Below are 17,535 nucleotides of genomic sequence, written 5' to 3' on the forward strand. Positions count from 1 at the left end.
GAACTAATAGTCACATTATTTTCATTTTGAAAACTCTCCTTACTTCCGAAGGGTAGAGTTAAAGAGTTTTAACATCAAAGGGACAGTAGAGGCTTCCTTGATCCAACTCCCTCCACTACCATCCTTCCAAAAGTTTCTGACAGATAGTCACCCAGACTTAATTCATGGGCAATTCCTTACTCTCCAAGTATAACAAGATAATTCTGATGACAGCAGAATTCCATTTCAGACAGGAATAGAGTTTAGAAAAATACAGACTACTCTGGGGCCCTGAGGAATGGTGAGAACCCAAGAGGATGGTGTATACCCATGCTTGGGTGATACAAGGAGAATAATTTGTGTTTTTCCTGAAGAGTGGAGGAGAGAATGCAGAGAGTGAGGAGGGAGAGCATTCAGCAAGAGGGAGGGTGGCTGAAATCACTGCAGCCACCTCTGAGAGGGGTTGGCAGGAGGTCTCCACCCAGTGCACCAAGTAACTCTTTTTGGGGTTATTTTCCTTTGCTGTTAACAGCTCCTTGCCTCTTCCACTTTGCTTTCTCCCATTATAAATTTGTGTGTGTGTGAAAATCAAAGTTGAGGTGAGTTTAATAACTGGACTGGCATATTACAAAACAGACATAGCACAACTGAAAGCAGGCACCTAGGGTCAGCTTTAACCACAAGGAAAGAACTTGCCATACTCTTCGGGACAGCTCAGGACTTTGACCGGGTAAAAACGATGGGATGAGGGTAAGTCCATTTTACTTAGATTTCCACTGGCAGAGGCCCTAGGTGACATCTGGGTTAGACACGTAGATCTTCCCATTGTTTCACAGCTCTACTTCTGCCTCATGGCAACTCAAAATCGCTCTGTATCTCCATTCCTTTGGTCCTACACTGTAACAACACAGAATCAGTTTAATCCCTGTTCCAAATGAAAGATAAAAGAAAGATGATGCCCTTGAAATATTAAACCAAAGTAATTTTCATTCCCCATTAGTGGTGTTGTCCTATGACCCCTCACTCATTGAATCAATGAGTTTCACTACTTCAGGGGAAGGCTGAATACCTGACTAGAACAAAGTCATCAGTCAGCTTAGAGTGTCAAAGTAAATCTCTTAAATTCACAGCGAGATAATTCCAGGCTTTGTTAAAAGAAAAAAGGGTTTTCCCTACATTCTAAAGGTTTTCTTTTTCAACATTTATAGAGCAAAGCTCAGGGTCTGAGCACAGAAGACACTACAGTTTTCATGCTGACGTGTGTGTACCCCTGGGAGTACATGAATCTTTCTAAGGGGTGCTTAGTCCCTGGGAATTTTAAGGCAACATATTTTGAGATTGTCAACTTCTTTGTGTATTCTTTCCTAAAATTATTCTGCCTTTAGAACTTTCAGATGAACCCTACCTTTTCAAATTGTTCCTTCTTCCTTACAAGAGAAAATCATACCTCTTGCCATACGGGACCCTAAACTGGTACATAGCCCCAGGGTACAAAAACCTCTGGGTCAGCAAATGACTGACAGTTGGAGAATGCACACCCCTGAGGGAGGGTTCTTTGAGAACAACGCCAGGTGAGCTCACAGGAAAATACTGAGGGCCAATGGCCATGGGGCCTTATTTCATCCGGGCTGCAGTCATGCTTGGCTCAGTGCCTCATCTATTTATCTTTGTTTCTATGCAACAGAATTCAGAAGTGATATGGTTGCCATGAAGACTTATACTGAAACACTGACTTAAATAGAGAAATAAAATCAAGACATCCTGAAAAAGGACAGCTGATTTGGTCGATTGGTTAGACAATAAAAACTGACTGCCAGTTAGGTTCTTTGCAAATGTTTTCCATACATTGAATGGGCAAGATCTAATGTTCTGAGGTTTTAACAAAAAATGTATTTAAAGTATATAACATAAAATACATGAGAGATTACATCTTTTGCAACTATTAAACCTATGATAAAAAAATCTAGATGTCAACCTAAAAATGTGAACATTTTTCAGAATTCTTTTAGAGGGTACGAAAGGAAAAAGGTTGCTAAAAACCAGTTTAAAGAGGCAAGATAGGATGAACAGGCATTTTTGATTAGACGTGAAGGAAGAAGGGGAGGAGAGGTGAAGGGTCAGTGTTCAGACACCAGTGTGGGAGCTCTCCCCTACCTACGCCCTGGGACAAACTTAAAGATCCAGGAGCCAGTGTGGAGTAGGGAGTACAGGGAGTAAACAGATAAATTTGGGAGAATCCAGCACACAAGGACCTGTTTCTTGCCCTCCAGGAAATAATAGTTCAAGAAAATCTCGAACATTTTAGTTCCATATCAACATGAAGTAACCACAGGGTGCAGAAATGGTGGCAAAATATCATTAGAGAAAGCACTGAGAGACCACCAGGCCTGACTCCCTATGGCAATCACGTGGTGTGGAAGCAATTCCCAAATCTCGTATGACCCAACAAGGGATATACCAGGTGACTGGGAAGTAGGAATGGCCTGCTTTTTAGGGAAAAGTAGCTTAACTCCCTGGGTGCAGTCTTACTTCTTTCCCCATCTCCTTCCTGCGCCCTGTTGTCATCCAAGGGAATTAAAAAAAATAAGAGACTGGACACTGGAGAAAACCCCGAAGGAGATAGTTTTAAATCAGCCATAGGACTCCTACCTGCATCTGCGAGTCATCCAATAATTTAGACATACAACAGCTTTCTCATCAAAATGATATATAGAGTCATTGAATTTTAGAGCTTGAAGGAACTTGAAAGATTGGCTCTCAGCTCTCACTTGACAAATATAGAAACAGAAGCTCAAGGCAATAGAGTGAGTGGCCGATGTTTGGAAGTTGACTTTGGAAGTGGTGATTCTTGCTGGCTCATCTTAAGACTAGGTCTTTGCTAGTGCTTTATGGTGTCAACCTTCTAATGCTTTTCAGAACATAAATTCTTCTTCCCACTCAGTTTGGATGCTCTGCAGTGTGCTTAGAATACCTTTAGACTGACTGAGCTGCTGCTACCTCCAGTTTCCAAGAATACCTGACATTCTACACTGGCTAACTCTACATGAAAAGAATGACAGTGAAACAAGCTTCAGAGATATTGGCATCAGCAATCATGAAAACACTATCCAGCAGAGCTGCCTGATAGCACCTTCTACAATTTTGGTAAATCATTCTACATTGGCACTGTCTGATATTGTGACCACTAGTAATTAAGGCTATTGAGTACTAGAAATGTGGCTAGTATGACCGTGACCTTAATTTTTTATTTTATTTAACCTTAATTAATTTTAATTTATATATAAAAATCACCTGTGGCTAATGGATACCGTACTAGACAGTGTATATATTCTATACTGTTCATATAAATAAGAGTCTTCTTTTTCATCACAATTATTGGGAAATTGGTTGACACTGATCATTTTTGGCCTACACACCAATGTTTTCCTCGGATCTTTACCTAACACTTAAGGAAACATATATATTGTGCTAAAAGAGTAGTCATTCTTTAGTAGAATCAACATGTTCTCTTGAAGGCCAAAGGTTAAGACTTAATGTTAGTTCACTTATTGGTGTTGTTTACTCAGTTAATTTTTTATTTACTTTTACTGTGCATGTGATTTTCAAAATTAAATTCAGGTTAGTAGTCACATTATCAGCTGTAATAACTTTAATTTCTAAGTAATTTTTCCCTAATTTCCCTCCATTTTCAAATGATATTTGTTCTTTAGTATTCATTATCTACTGCTGTGTAACAAGTTATTCCAAAATTTAGAGCTTGAAACATCAACATTTTCATTATCACACAGTTTCTGGAGTCGGGAATAAGGGCACAGCTTAACAGGGAACCCTGGATCAGAGTCTCTCATGAGGCTGTGATCAAGGTGACAGGCAGGACTGCAGTCATCTCAAGGCTCCCCGCTATGGCTATTAAGGGGACCTCGGGTCTTGGCTGGCTGTTGACTAGAGGCATCAGTTCCTTGCCATGTAGGACTCTTTATAGTGCTACTCACAACAGAGCAGCTGGCTGGTGGCTGGTGGCTGGTGGCTGCCCTCAGTTCCTTGCCACACTGGGCCTCGACACAGAGTTCACAACATGGCACCTTGCTTCATCAGAGAGAAAGCAAGAAAAGCCAGAGAGATATTGTGAGCCAAGAGCCTGGTCTTTGTAATCTAATCTCAGAAGTTGGCATCCCAAATCTTTTGCTGTGTTTTATTTGTTAGAAGCAAGTCATTAGTGCATCCTGGTCTCATAGTTGGAAAAATAGTCAAAGGGGTGCATACCAGAAGGCAAGGATCATTGAGAATCATTTGAGAAGCTGTTCTCCACAACTATTTTAAAGAAGGCTCTTTTCCTGGTTAGTCTAGTCTATCTTGAATCTTAGCCTCAAGGTCAGCTCTTCCCAGAGTCAGTATAGGGGTGAGTCCAATGTCACTCGACTAGACAGTGGGAGAAGTAGACGTAGAACTCAAGTGTCCAAAGTTCCTGATCAGTCATCTGTTTTCTCTTGTATGTGATATTTGGTTAGGTTCCAGCACAGGCGCATGGAGCCCCACAATGCCAAGCGAAAGCATCTTGACTCCAAAAACAGATACTAAGCTTTTTGAGCAGAAGAGTGCTATCATAGAAGTGATTTTAAAGAAAGATTAGAGTGATGACTGTAAAAAGGATGGGAGCAAGACTAAAAAGTATATCAATTCCTATTTACTTATAATTAGAATGTTTATGGTGTATGGTTTTGTATTTTATGTATTTTGTTTTTTATATTTTGTATTTGTATTATAATGACATCTCATGTGTTTTCATAAATCCTAAAAAAAAAAAAAAAAGGTCTTTCAAAGAATTATGTGGGCCAAAAATATATCAAGTAAAATACTACACTGCAAAGTCTATGATCAAAGTTTATAACATACAATGTTTTCACATGTGTCTGTTGAAATAAACTCTAAAAGTTATATTCAGTGACTTTTCAGATGATCTTTTCTGCTAACATAGGAAGCTCCTAGGAGAGTCAGGACTTGAAAACCCTGAGGAGATATTCTTGTCTGTAATACGTTTTAAAATATTGTCCTGCCAATCCTTCACCTTCAGCAATAACAACACACAAACTTGCATTTAAACAAGTAGGATGGTGTGACCAAATCTTCTAGTTATCCATCAATGTTCACCTCCTCCTCCTTCTTTTAGTAGTAAATTTTCTGAAGTTTAGCTGAGCACATTGCCTAGTTAAGACTACATTTCCCAGCATTCTGTACAGTTAGATACAGCCACTAAGACTAAGTTTTGACCAATGGGGTATGAGTGAAAGTGTAAGTAATTCCTAGTTGTGTCCTTAACAGGCGAGTTATATGCCCCCCTTTTGACTGGTTGGTATTCACATGTGATGACAGGAGCTGAGAGAAGTCAGAAATGAAAGCTGCCATAACAGCCTTGGACCATCTACCTCTGGAAACTTCCATGGTAGTTATAAACTTCTCTCTTGCATAAGCCACTGAGATTTGAAATGTCTACGTTAGAGTAGTTTATACTATAACTTAACTACTATAATAACATATACATCTTTCCTTTGTCTTGGTTCTCTACCCAAAGAAATATTATACAGGTGCTTAAGCAAAAGCGATAAGGAAAAGGGATGTATTGAGACATATTGAATTCTTGTTATCCTTTCTTACTTACCCATGAAGCTAACAGGATCATAATAGCAGCAACAAACTCCTAACTTTTCTTGCTATTTGGTTTATCTCCACTCCTTATTCGCCAATAATTAGAGGAGCAATAGTATCATAAGCTCAGACCTGCTAATGAGCCAAGGGTGATTTTAAGTTCCTCTCTCTCAAGTTTGACCAAGGTCAGGGACTAGAGATCTATTCAGTTAGGGGCTGATAAATGTTTAACCACTCTAGGGGAAAACAAGCCCTTATTGGTAATGTTTGCCAATTTCCATGGTGTAAATACTCCCATCATAGCCAATTTCAAGCTAGCAATATGATGTCATCGAACATAAAGTCAGAAAGAAATACTCAATATTGACTTTGCAAGCTAATGCTAGCTGGCTCCAGAACACTGGGATCTATCCATCTGTTACCTCAGCCTGGGACTGATTCTGCATTCCTTTCTTAGCTACATCGTGGAGGAGGATGCTAAATTTATAGTGATGTGCAGCAGAAACAGTACAGACAATGTTGGGGGTGACTCTGATGATCTTTGAACTGCAGCTGAAGCCTCACCGTCACCTGATCTGTGAGGCTCCTGCAGTAACATTTCATCCTTTTGGTTCAAGTCAGTGGTTGGGACGCTTGACTGCACATTGAAAACACTAGCAATGCTTGGGTTTCAGCCCCAGAGATTCTGATCCAATTGATCTGGGCTGGGAGTGTTAAAAGTAGATGATTATAATGTGCAGCCAAGGTTGAGAAACACTGCTTTAAAGTAATAGATCTCTTATTTATGTGACAGGGGGTTGGTATTATTATTTTTGCTTCTGGCGTAGAGTGAAAATCAACTTCATGGCTTGGCAAAAAGGGAAGAAGTTAATGGAAGGTCAGGACCATTTTCTTAGCTAAAGTGAAGGCTTAGGGGAAGAGCTCTGAGCTCTGCCTCCTCTGTGGATCCTAAAAAGAACCTTAAATATCACTTTTACAAAACCCTTAAAGAACACTGGTTATTGTTCCTTTTTAACTAGGAATTTCAGTAAGCATAGGAAATGCTGAAATTCTAGAAAACTGGTATAGATCATTTTAGCTGCTATGTTTTGAATCTGTATAAACTGGTATTATTCATTGTGAAATCTGGTTTAATTCTTTCCATCTGTATTAGATTTGAATTTATTCTTAGAAGCAAATGCTAAATTTACTGCTATTCAAAAATCAACAGACATCTAGGTCTTATAGTTTTTGACCATTAAGTTAACCTCTGGAGGAAGCTGTGATTAGAAGTTTACAGATTGATAAGACTGTTAGATTACTAATGAATTCAATTTCATGCAGTATTATTTTATACAACTACCCATACAAGTCTGTATGTAAACACATTGGTGACATAAACAAGACAATAAAGATCTATTGAGCACAGCATCCCGTCAGTAGAGAGGCAGCATGAGATGGAGGAGCAGGAAGGTTGGGGGCTAAGCTTGACATTGTGCAAATCTGATGCAATTTCCTGAATCTTAAAAATGGGCATAGAACAGGGTGACTTTGGGCCCTTCAACTTTAATATTTGATAAAGTGTCCCAAGACTAAAATCATCAGTGATATCAATGAGCCAAATAGGTTCAAAGAACCAAATGAGTTCTTCCAGGTGGGTTTATCAGACATTGATAAACTCTGAGAATGAGTGTATATTTCTAGGTTACTGTTTCTGAGTTTATATTTCCTCTAAATCAGACGTTACAAATAAATTTTATCTCCAGTCCCATTTGACGAGTAGCAGCATCACAAAGCACTGTGTTGAGGTTTCTGAAGCCAGGCATAAGCTTGGTGGGACTTAAGAGTGCCATGATTGATACATAGTGGATGTCTTATGTCAGAAAAGGGAGAAAAAGCAATGCAGGTACTCCATGTTCCATGCCTGGTCCCACTGTTTTCATTTAGATCAGTGTTTCCTTTATCTCCCATTAGGTACTTCTCAAGTGAAATTAATTTGAGGACTCTATATTCTATCACTTTCCACAAGGAAAATTTTGTCCATTGTCAAAATGATAATGGCTCTGAAGGTAATTTAATCAAAACATTTAGCTATTGAGTCTTTGACAAACAGTTTCAATTTAGGTTATATCGTTATAATGATCAAACAACCATCACTTGATTCGATTAAACAACTAAACTATTTAAAGAAAAAAAAAACTTGGTATGTAATATTGTTTTGACTAACCAAAAAAAAAAAAAAAATGCTTTTTAATTTTTTTGCTTTTAAGCCAGTCCTATTAGACACAGTCTAAAAGATAACAGAAATCGTGACCTCCCTTCTCTTCCACCAACTTAGGTCTGGATGGTTGCAGTTTTCTCTTTTGGCTGTGTGACACTACAGCATGATCTGAAAAGTAATTAACTACTTTAGAAGTTAATCCAGCATATACTTTGAAGCAGAAGCAATTCCATCCCTAATAGTTGCTTGGCAGATTGATTCCTCCTTCTGGCTCTTGAAACTATATGTGGTAATTGCCCCAGAATTTAAAAATCATCTGGGGAATTCCTTGTTCCACATTTAGGATACAAACAACTAATGACTTTGACGCTTTGAGATTATTGACGTGTGTGTGTTATTGATGATGATGATGACATTGTGTGTGTGTGTTGGGAGAGTGGTGGAGAGCAATGCCTTCTTTTTCCACTATATGTAAAAAGAAAAGTATCTTCTTACTGTAAAACCTGGAAAACTTTTATTTGACCAGATTGTAAAGCTGAGTTTCAAAACTAGTACCTCAATAATGTGTTTGAATGTATATTTGCAGAGAGGAATTTTTCCAAGGATAGGCTTCTCAGAGTGGATGCTCTTGTACTTAGCTCTGGATACAGATTTGTCTGCTTTCACATTGGTTTGGGTGGTGTCATACTTTTTGTAAAACAGTGTTGCGATGACTGTCTTCAGAGCAAAAACTTAGCTTGAAAATGAACCACTTGTTTTCGTGATCAACATTTTACTTTCATACCCTTCTCGTATTCCTGTATTTTATACCTATGACCTTGATTTGATCATTAGACTATGTTCTACACACCATCCTTATAAACTTGCTCAATTCTCTGAGATTGAGAGGGTGGGTCAGGCCCTCTTCCAATTTCTTTCTTCTCTTCCGACATTATGGTCTCATGTAGCACGTGACACACAAAGAAGCCCTCACTGAATAGTCTGGAAATTGATGGTTGTGTTTACTTTATATTATTTATATTCTGTCTCCCTTCAACACTGGGGATGGTTCAACTGGAGTTTTCAGCTATCATCACTTACCCATCAAGCTATGTAAATCCTAGAATCGTCAAGCAGCCTTCATATCTTGATGGTTTGAAACAACTAAAAGTAATTGAACTAATACATGATTCCCAAACCAGATATGAGTCTCCGGTTTGGGGGTAAATAAAGGAATCGATAAAAAAGGATTGTCATTTACTTATGGTAAGAAGAAAGCAGAAAACTCAGGCTCTGCTTTCAAGTTGGTTTCAATCTGGTCAGAGGAAACAAGACTAACATACATGAGAAAACACGAAGCACTTGGTTATTGAGTTCTAATGGTGCTCTGTCAGTTGGGGAGGGGGCATGACCCCAGAGGATTGGTTAATGAGCAAAGGCTTCAGAGACAAGATGAACTGAGTCTGGTGTTAAAGGAGAACAAGGTTTGGAAAGGAAGGAGGGAGAAGAGCAGGCTTTCCCAGTGAGGTGTCAACAGGACCAAACACATGGAGCAATATCAGTATGGCCAATGCGGTGGCCAGCCTGGCTACAACGGGGGAGTTGGAAAACCGTGGGAATTATGTAAACTTGATAGGAAGGGGTCCTCTTATCGTGAGACTTTAAAGTTCCATTGACAGGCTTATAGTTCGTATAATAGAAAATAAGGAGCCACTGCAGGATTGGCGATATAAAGTAGTGTTTTCTATTTCTGGTAGTGATATATAAAATGAAGTAAGACTAGGAACAAGATAGATGAATTAGCTTGGCCGTAAGACAAAATGGGACATTCTGGCTATGGTGAGGGCTATGGCAACAGAGGCGAGAGATATTTCAAAAGAAAGTTGAACCAGTCTTGATGTCTGGCTAGATGTGGGATAAAAATGGAGTAAGTCAAGGGTAAATTTGAAGGTGGGTGGGGGGCGGGGCAATGAAAGAACCAGGGAAGCTGGAAGAAGAATTGTCTTTGAACATGTGGAATTTGAAATGACAGTGAGCAGCGTAAGAAGGTAACGCTGTAGGAGGTTGATTTGAGCAAGTAATAAAACCTTATTTCAAAACCTGAATCTAAGTCATTTAACTCCACTAACAAGGAGAATAGTACCTGACTCACATGGCTATGGAGCTGATTAACTGTGGTAATAGTGTGAAAGTGTTTTGTAAAGTGCTATCCAAATGCATGCCTTTGGCATTTTACTATGTGTGCATCTCCTTCCCAGCTGCATATAATGCTGAAGAGGATGTAAAACTTCTCATAAATTCCCTTCTGATATATACTGAGATATATCACTCTGGTGGCAGGGAGACAGGTTGGGAGGCCTTAGCAGTGAAATGGGTAAGAGACAATAACTAGGATCTGGCTCAGAGTAGTGACAGCACAAGTAGAACTAAGCAGACTTACATGCTTTTTAAGAGCAAGAAATGACAAAACTTATTGATTGCTCAGATGTGGGAAATGAATAAGAGGAAGGATTCTCAAAAAATGATGTTCACATTCCTGGTACGAGTGACTGGTAGACTGTGATTTAAATCATTGAGATAGAAAAGCTGGGGAAAGGAGCAAATTTGCTCAGGGAGAAATATCATGAATTTAGTGTGGTAGGCAGAATAATGGCCCCCAAAGATGTTCATAGCCTAATTTCTAGAATCCATGCATATATTACCTTCCATGAAAAGGAGGCTTTTCAGAATGATTAAATTAAGGATTTAAGATGAGGAGATTATCCTGGACTGTCTGGGTGGGCCCGACATCACAAATGTCCTTAAAAATGAAAGAGGGAGATAGGAGAGTGAAAGTCAGAGTGATGTGATGTGAGAAACACAGGCCATTGCTGGCTCTAAAGATGGAAGGGGGTTACAAGCCAAGGAGTGTGGGTGGCCTCTACAAGCTGGAAAAGGCAAGAAATGGATTCTCCCTTACAGCTTCTAGAAGGAATACAGACATGTTGACACCTCGATTTTTGCCCAGCGAAACCTATGTTGAACTCCTGAACTCCAGAAATGTAAAATAATACATTTCTGTTGTCTTAAGCCACTAAGGGTGTGGAAATTTTTTGCAGTAGCAATGGAAAACTAATACAGACACATTTCAATTTGAGGTACATAGGAGTCATCCAAGTAGAGATCTGGGACAGACCTATATAGAGGTCTGGGGTGGAATTACAGATTTCGGGGTCATCAGCACACACCGTATATATACTGTATTCTAACATCTCCAAAATCAGAATGTGTCTTACAATTGATAATATTTTGTATTTGTTGTCAGACAACAGATGTGTTGCCTGTGCATGTCCGGGTCAGGTGGCCACACCGGAGAAATGTGACCCCTGGACATTTTAGTCAACAAAACACAAGGACTATTTGAGAAAGGCATGTGAGTCCTATTTGTTGTACAAAGACTTTCTGTCAATACATTTGGTAAGATCAAGAAAGGGCCACCATCGAAACTTTCAGAATGAATGTCAGTGACTTAAAAGGAAATCTTGGAGAAGTTAGTAAATAATTCTTATAAGTAATGCTGATTTATTGATACTCTTGATGGAACGAGAGACAGTGCTGTGATGAAAAAACAAAAAGTATATAGATGAATTTGAGTCAAAAAGTAGCTATGAAGAGTTGGTTTCTGAAAAATCCCAAGTAATGCATTAATCAATATATCGTGCTTTCATTTCCTTTTTATACATTCACAAAAGTCTAAAACAGTTGTTTCAAAAGTTATGAAATAAAAATTTCAAGTTATAAGAAATCATTATCTCACCCTAGTTAATACTGTGTTTTACTCCGCCATTCATAAACTAATGGTGAATCTTACAATTGAATAGTATCTTAAACTTGACAGTCTTCATAGTCATATAGCTGGGTAAGATGATTCAGAGAGAGAATATAGAGTAAGAAAAGCAGAAGATCCAGGGGGAAATTCTCAGAAATATTAGTACCTAGAAATTTGACAATATGTATCTAGAGCCATAAAAATGTTTATACTCCTTAATCCCATTTTGGGCAATTCATCCCAGGAAAGTCATTTGATAGAAGAAAAAGTAATTACATTAGACATTGAGAGTTCATTTCCATGAGGAAGTGAGATGGGCTTGGACGACAGTCTCAGAAACTGGACTACAACCTTGAGTCCCAGCCCCGTGACATTGGAAGTACACCAAACGAGAAACACAGTTGGTCATTATTCAGAATATACTAGTAGCTTTAGTGAGTCAATAACTTCTGCATTTTGGTAACCTTTTCTCCCTCTCCAGAAGAGTCTACAGAGCATCCTGACTTTTCTGCGTAATCTCACATTTACATTTACCAAGAGAGAGGAGATAATTTGATCGGTTCAACCCCATCCATTATGGTGCCTACTATTGGGCAGAGTCTCTTGCAGAGCCACTTGCTGGGCCTTTTTTATATCTAGCCTACATATGTTCGCCTTTTGGCCCAGACACAGACCCCTGGCCCTTTAGTATCTATCTATAGGCATGGTAAAGTCACATGGAATAGAGCATAACAACTATACGAAAAAAAAATTACCTGTGGTTACTTTCCTCAGAGGGAGGAACTTTGAAGTTCATGCTTTATCCAGAAGTATACAATTTGGGAAGGGGAGAAGGGATGCACCTTTTATTACAGAAGGAGAGAAAGAGAGACCCATCTAAATATCTAAAAATAGTGAAATAGTTATTTCAATATTTTGGTATATTCACTCCATAAAATTTTATTCACATTTTAGAGATGATAATTATGAACAACAAGAATAACAAGTAGCAACATGGAAAAAGGGGACTACAATACTGAACATAACTACCAGTGAAAGTTAAAAGAAATATATATTTATATGAACAATGATCATAGTTGTGTAGGTAATGAGATTATAAGTGACAATTTTTTCCATAATTTGAATTTTATGAGACACTATTATTTTATAATCATAACAGAAGTAGGAGAAAACATAATTTGAACAACTGTTGTTTATGGAAATAAAGCCATCAACCCAGAAGTGGTTCCATAGTGTAGCAGTTAGCGCGTCTGCTTTACACGCAGAAAGTCCTGGGTTCGTGCCCCAGTGGAGTCACAGTCCATGGTCTACGGCCATGCCACCCTGAACAAGCATGATCCCGTCTGATCTGGGAAACTAAGCAGGTCTGGTCAGTACTTGGATGGGAGACCACCTAAGAAGACCAGGTGCTACAGGCATAAATAATAATTAATAATAATAAAAGTCATCAATCCAACTTCATAAAAGATATACAATCTAGGGTTGCAAACTGCTAAAATGTGAAATAATTAATAGAAACTATATGACAAATGACCAATAAAGTTCTAATCTAAGTAAATGATGCTTTAAAATGGACTCATAAAGACTCAAAGTAGGATAATCCATTTACAGTCATGTTTCTTTCATTAGAAGAAAATTTGTTACCAACATGATGATTCTTACAGAAACCAAAATAGATTTTTATGTAACTTCTACTTAATAACATCTTGACTTCTTCAAATATTTCAAAAGATTTTTACATTTAATAAGCTTTTCTATCCTAATAATTGGATAGTAATTATCAGTCCCGTTTTATGGAGGAGGAATTGGTAAAAACTTGTCCACAATAACCCACTCCCAAGTATTCAAGTGAAAAATATAGTTAGCCTTTTGGCTGCTTAACTGATGCTGTCAAATACTGGCATTCTCTACTCATCTAGCATTGCTGAATAATAATTTTCCAGGTAACTGAAGCCTATGTCTGTAGATATCTAGGATCCCTACTCCTACATTCAGGATTATTCTCTTTCATCAATGCATTAAAATTTTCTCTGCCTCTTAAACAGGATATATAGTACATAATTTAGCCTTTTAAAATTGAGGGTTCTAGTTATTAAAATGAATATCAATAATTATATACCAACTTTCTTGCATATGGACTTCTTAGGTTATTTAAATTTACAATAATTTTAATTGAAAAATGTCCCCTGACATAATTTTACCTTTTACATTCCTAAATCATTATTTCTGAATATATGTATGTGTATACACATGTGCGTGCACACACACACTCACATTCATATTTCATCCTAGCTAGTTTGCTTACTTTCTTACTGCCCCTTCTTAATTTTTACTTCTAATTTGCTTTGGACATAGAAACTAGTAAGAGAGTTTGTTAAAAAGGTATATAAAATAAGAGTTAAAAACTTTCGACTTAAGTACTTTTATATATGTAAAATTATAAGCTTTGGTATATGGCTATTTAGAGGCTCTTTTATGGAGAGATGAGATTGTTGGATAAAGAAGCCCCAGTTAAGGGAAGGGTGAGAAATAGCTATGTGCCAGGAATCTCGTGTTTTATATCGCCCTCCTTGATTTCTGGACAATTCCCCCATCTTATCTGGAAATACCCACCCCTCCATCCATGTGGTTATAATTGGAAAAACCATGGTTGGGCAATATGATTCCCTCCCCCCATAGGGCCATAAATGTTTGGCACAGGAGTGGGCACATGACTGAACACCCGCTATTCAGTCCCTTCCCTGGACATCTGATATTGGAAGGAAAGGAACAGAGATGTAGGGGTGAGATCAGCCTCTTTCCAAGTGACTAGACCTGTCAAATGAAAATTCTGAGACCTGTTAAAGCTCATATTTCTGTCAAATGAACACGAAGACAGAGAAGGCAGCAAGAGGATGGAGCAGAGGCACAGAGATGAGAAACAGTGGGAGAGACCTGACAGTTTCCGAGAGCCTGGGTCGAGTACCTTCCTGCTAAATCGTTGTGCTTAGGCTCCATGAGACATTCATTATGCTAGGTAGAGGTGGCCTTTAAAATATTTAACAATGGCACAGGAAAAAACAAATCAGGACAGTGCCAGATGGCTGGTACACAGTCCTGGAAGTCTGCTGCCATTCCAGGCATTACCCCCTTTGTTATGAAGCATAGAGTCCTGAGAAGTGCCCAGGCGATGAGCTGGGAGGGCTGAGGCAGAGAGGAAGGAATGTGGGGGTCTCGGGAGCAACAGAAACAGAAATATTTTAAAATGTAAACAACCAGCATTACTATATAAGTGCAACGAGCTGACTATCAGCCCTGTCTGTATCCTTATAAGAAATGTTACTTTTCCACTTCAGCTAGTTTGAGTGGTTTCTGTCGCTCACAGTTGAAAGTCCTAAAAAAATATGATTTGCACTGTATCATGGTTTGCCATCTCTTTTGCTGACTGAATTTGATGGTAACTTCATAAAGCCTTAAGGGCTGGAACAAGCTTTGAAGTGTGAAGGGAAAGGGGTCTATGTAGTAATCTACAAGTTCAGTGGCCAAAAGTAACCTCATAGGGTGATCTGATCATAAATTCCTTAACTGGGCAGGTCATGGTGGGTAGTCACACCCCAGACTTGTAGCTTCTTTAGTGAAAGGTTTTAAGCCAGCCCTGTCCGTTGTTCCTGTGCATTTAGGTTCACGCACCTTTGAAATGCCAGAATAATCTTCTTTTGCAGACCCTTCAAGGGAGCACATTATCTTGTTGCCTCTATACTGTCCTTATTTACTATAAATGTTAATTTTCTTGGCACCATCAATGTAAAAGTAGTATGCATCTCTCCATTCTACTTTTTACTCAGTCATAAGAATTTCCCACACCTTGCTTTTTCCACCAAGGAATCTACCATCAATGAATTCCATGTAATTTTCCTTAGGTCTCTCCTTTGATTCCAAATGTAGACAAAGAACTGCAAAACTGCCATTCTCTGGAGAATTTTCGAGATCTTGCTTCCAAGTATGTCCTCAATTGGCTCAAATAAACTCATAACATTTTCTATAGGTTTGGACATTCTTATGTCGGCAGAAGTAACTGTCCAATTTCCCACCCAAATTTACTTTTCATCCAAATAATTTATCATAAGGTAGAAAAAAAGTATGTGCCTTTCGAGTCAATAAAGTATAAGAAATATAACTCACTAATTAATTGTTTTCAATTACAACGTAATATATGTTCATTGTAAAAATAATTTTTTAAATCAAGATGAATAAAGCAAAAGAAACCCCACTTATCCAATCAGAAAAAAAAAAAACACTGTTAACACTGTTGTTTGCATATATCTGATTTTATGCATTTATGTAATTTCTAGTTTTCTCAAGAATAGTTTTACATGAAACCATCTTTTATTACTCATGCTCCTTCTTTCCACAAAACCCAGATTTAAAAAAGAAATCTCTAGTCCTGTATTGCACTTCTTGGGCATTTTTATTTTGTATGTGTAGTGAAGGGAGGAGGACAGATCTCCAGAGTTCCTCGAGGTACAAGGTTTATGTAGCTCTTGGCTCCTTGTTCACAGTGCAGATCTCAGGAGAACAAGGTTGACCTTATTTCCAGGCAGAATTATTCATGTCGTCAGTTTTACTTTGGAAGCTGCTTAGTGAGTCCTGTCCGACTGTATGAGAAAGGATGAGTTTACACATTCGGCAGCAGGTGCACTGAAGTCAACGAAGTCCATTATTTAATCTCTAATATTAGCTCCTGAGTTGAAAATGGGAAGAAGACAAATGAGTTATGGAACCTCATATATCACTTAGCTTCCTTACTTTTATCCACTGGGAAGTAAAGTCTTTTCAAGTAAGAAAACCTGTTTGCATTTAATCATGTAGACTTATATCTTGTGTATTTCTTAAGGTGATGCAAATCATTGGTGTTAAAGAAAATCTGCCAGACTAAGTGAAGTGTCTGGCCACCATGTGGGGACAAGTCATCCACAACGGAACACAAAAGGAGATATCTGAGAATTCAAATAGAGAGGCCACAAAGGAATAGCCGAGATATTGGAAATAAAGAGCGAAGTTAGAGCACATGAGCCTGGGCAGATCTATGATCATAGAAGCCCAACAAAATGCAGTAAGAAAACTATTGCCATTTTGGTCTGCGTGGATAAAAGTGTAATGTTCAAAAAAATGTGATGGTTTGCCTGAATTCCACATTCATCATCCTCTGTCTAGATCAAATGCTCAGTTGTGGGAAACTCATTCGAAGAGGGAGATTGGCAAATCAGGGTATATCCAATAGTCAAACGAGCCAGAGGCAAAGCACACATGAGGAGGTTTTAAGGTGACAAATGTAGTTCATTTACAGAAAAGGGGCCTGAAAGAGAGGATGTTATTTTCTTTATAAATTTAAAAGCGCCTCTATGTCTATCAAAAAGGCTTGGGAGGAATGTGCAAACTACGAAAACAGGGGCCCCAGCCAGAATCCTTTTTTTCCCTCATCAACGTTATAATGAAATGACGTCGAATAAAACATCTTTGGAGGGTCTGCTGTACATGAAGATTTATGGTAAATAATTCAGATAATAATTTTAATTATTCCACAAATATTTATTGAGTACCTATAATGTACTTTTATTCTTTGTGGTTCTAGAGGAAAGGACAAGTAGCAGTGGGCAGAAGGGACATGGAGGCAGAAAGTGCCTCGGTACAAAAAAGAAATATCGAAACTGCCAACAACAGAACGGGCTGCTTTGTACAGTGAGAAACTTCCATGTCACTGGAAGTATCCAATCATGTACATTACTGTGGGAATTCTTACACTGAATGACAGATACCTGACTTCCAAGATCCTTTCTGATTCTGAGAATCTATTACTTTCTAAATTAACATTAAAAATCAGGAGATAAGTCCTTGCCACACATTCACTGCATAATATTGGGCAATTCAGTTCCCAGACCAATGTAAA

The sequence above is a fragment of the Pteropus medius genome, unplaced genomic scaffold, assembly GCF_902729225.1.
Source record: "Pteropus medius unplaced genomic scaffold, Ma_sr-lr_union100, whole genome shotgun sequence".
Classification (NCBI taxonomy): domain Eukaryota; kingdom Metazoa; phylum Chordata; class Mammalia; order Chiroptera; family Pteropodidae; genus Pteropus; species Pteropus medius.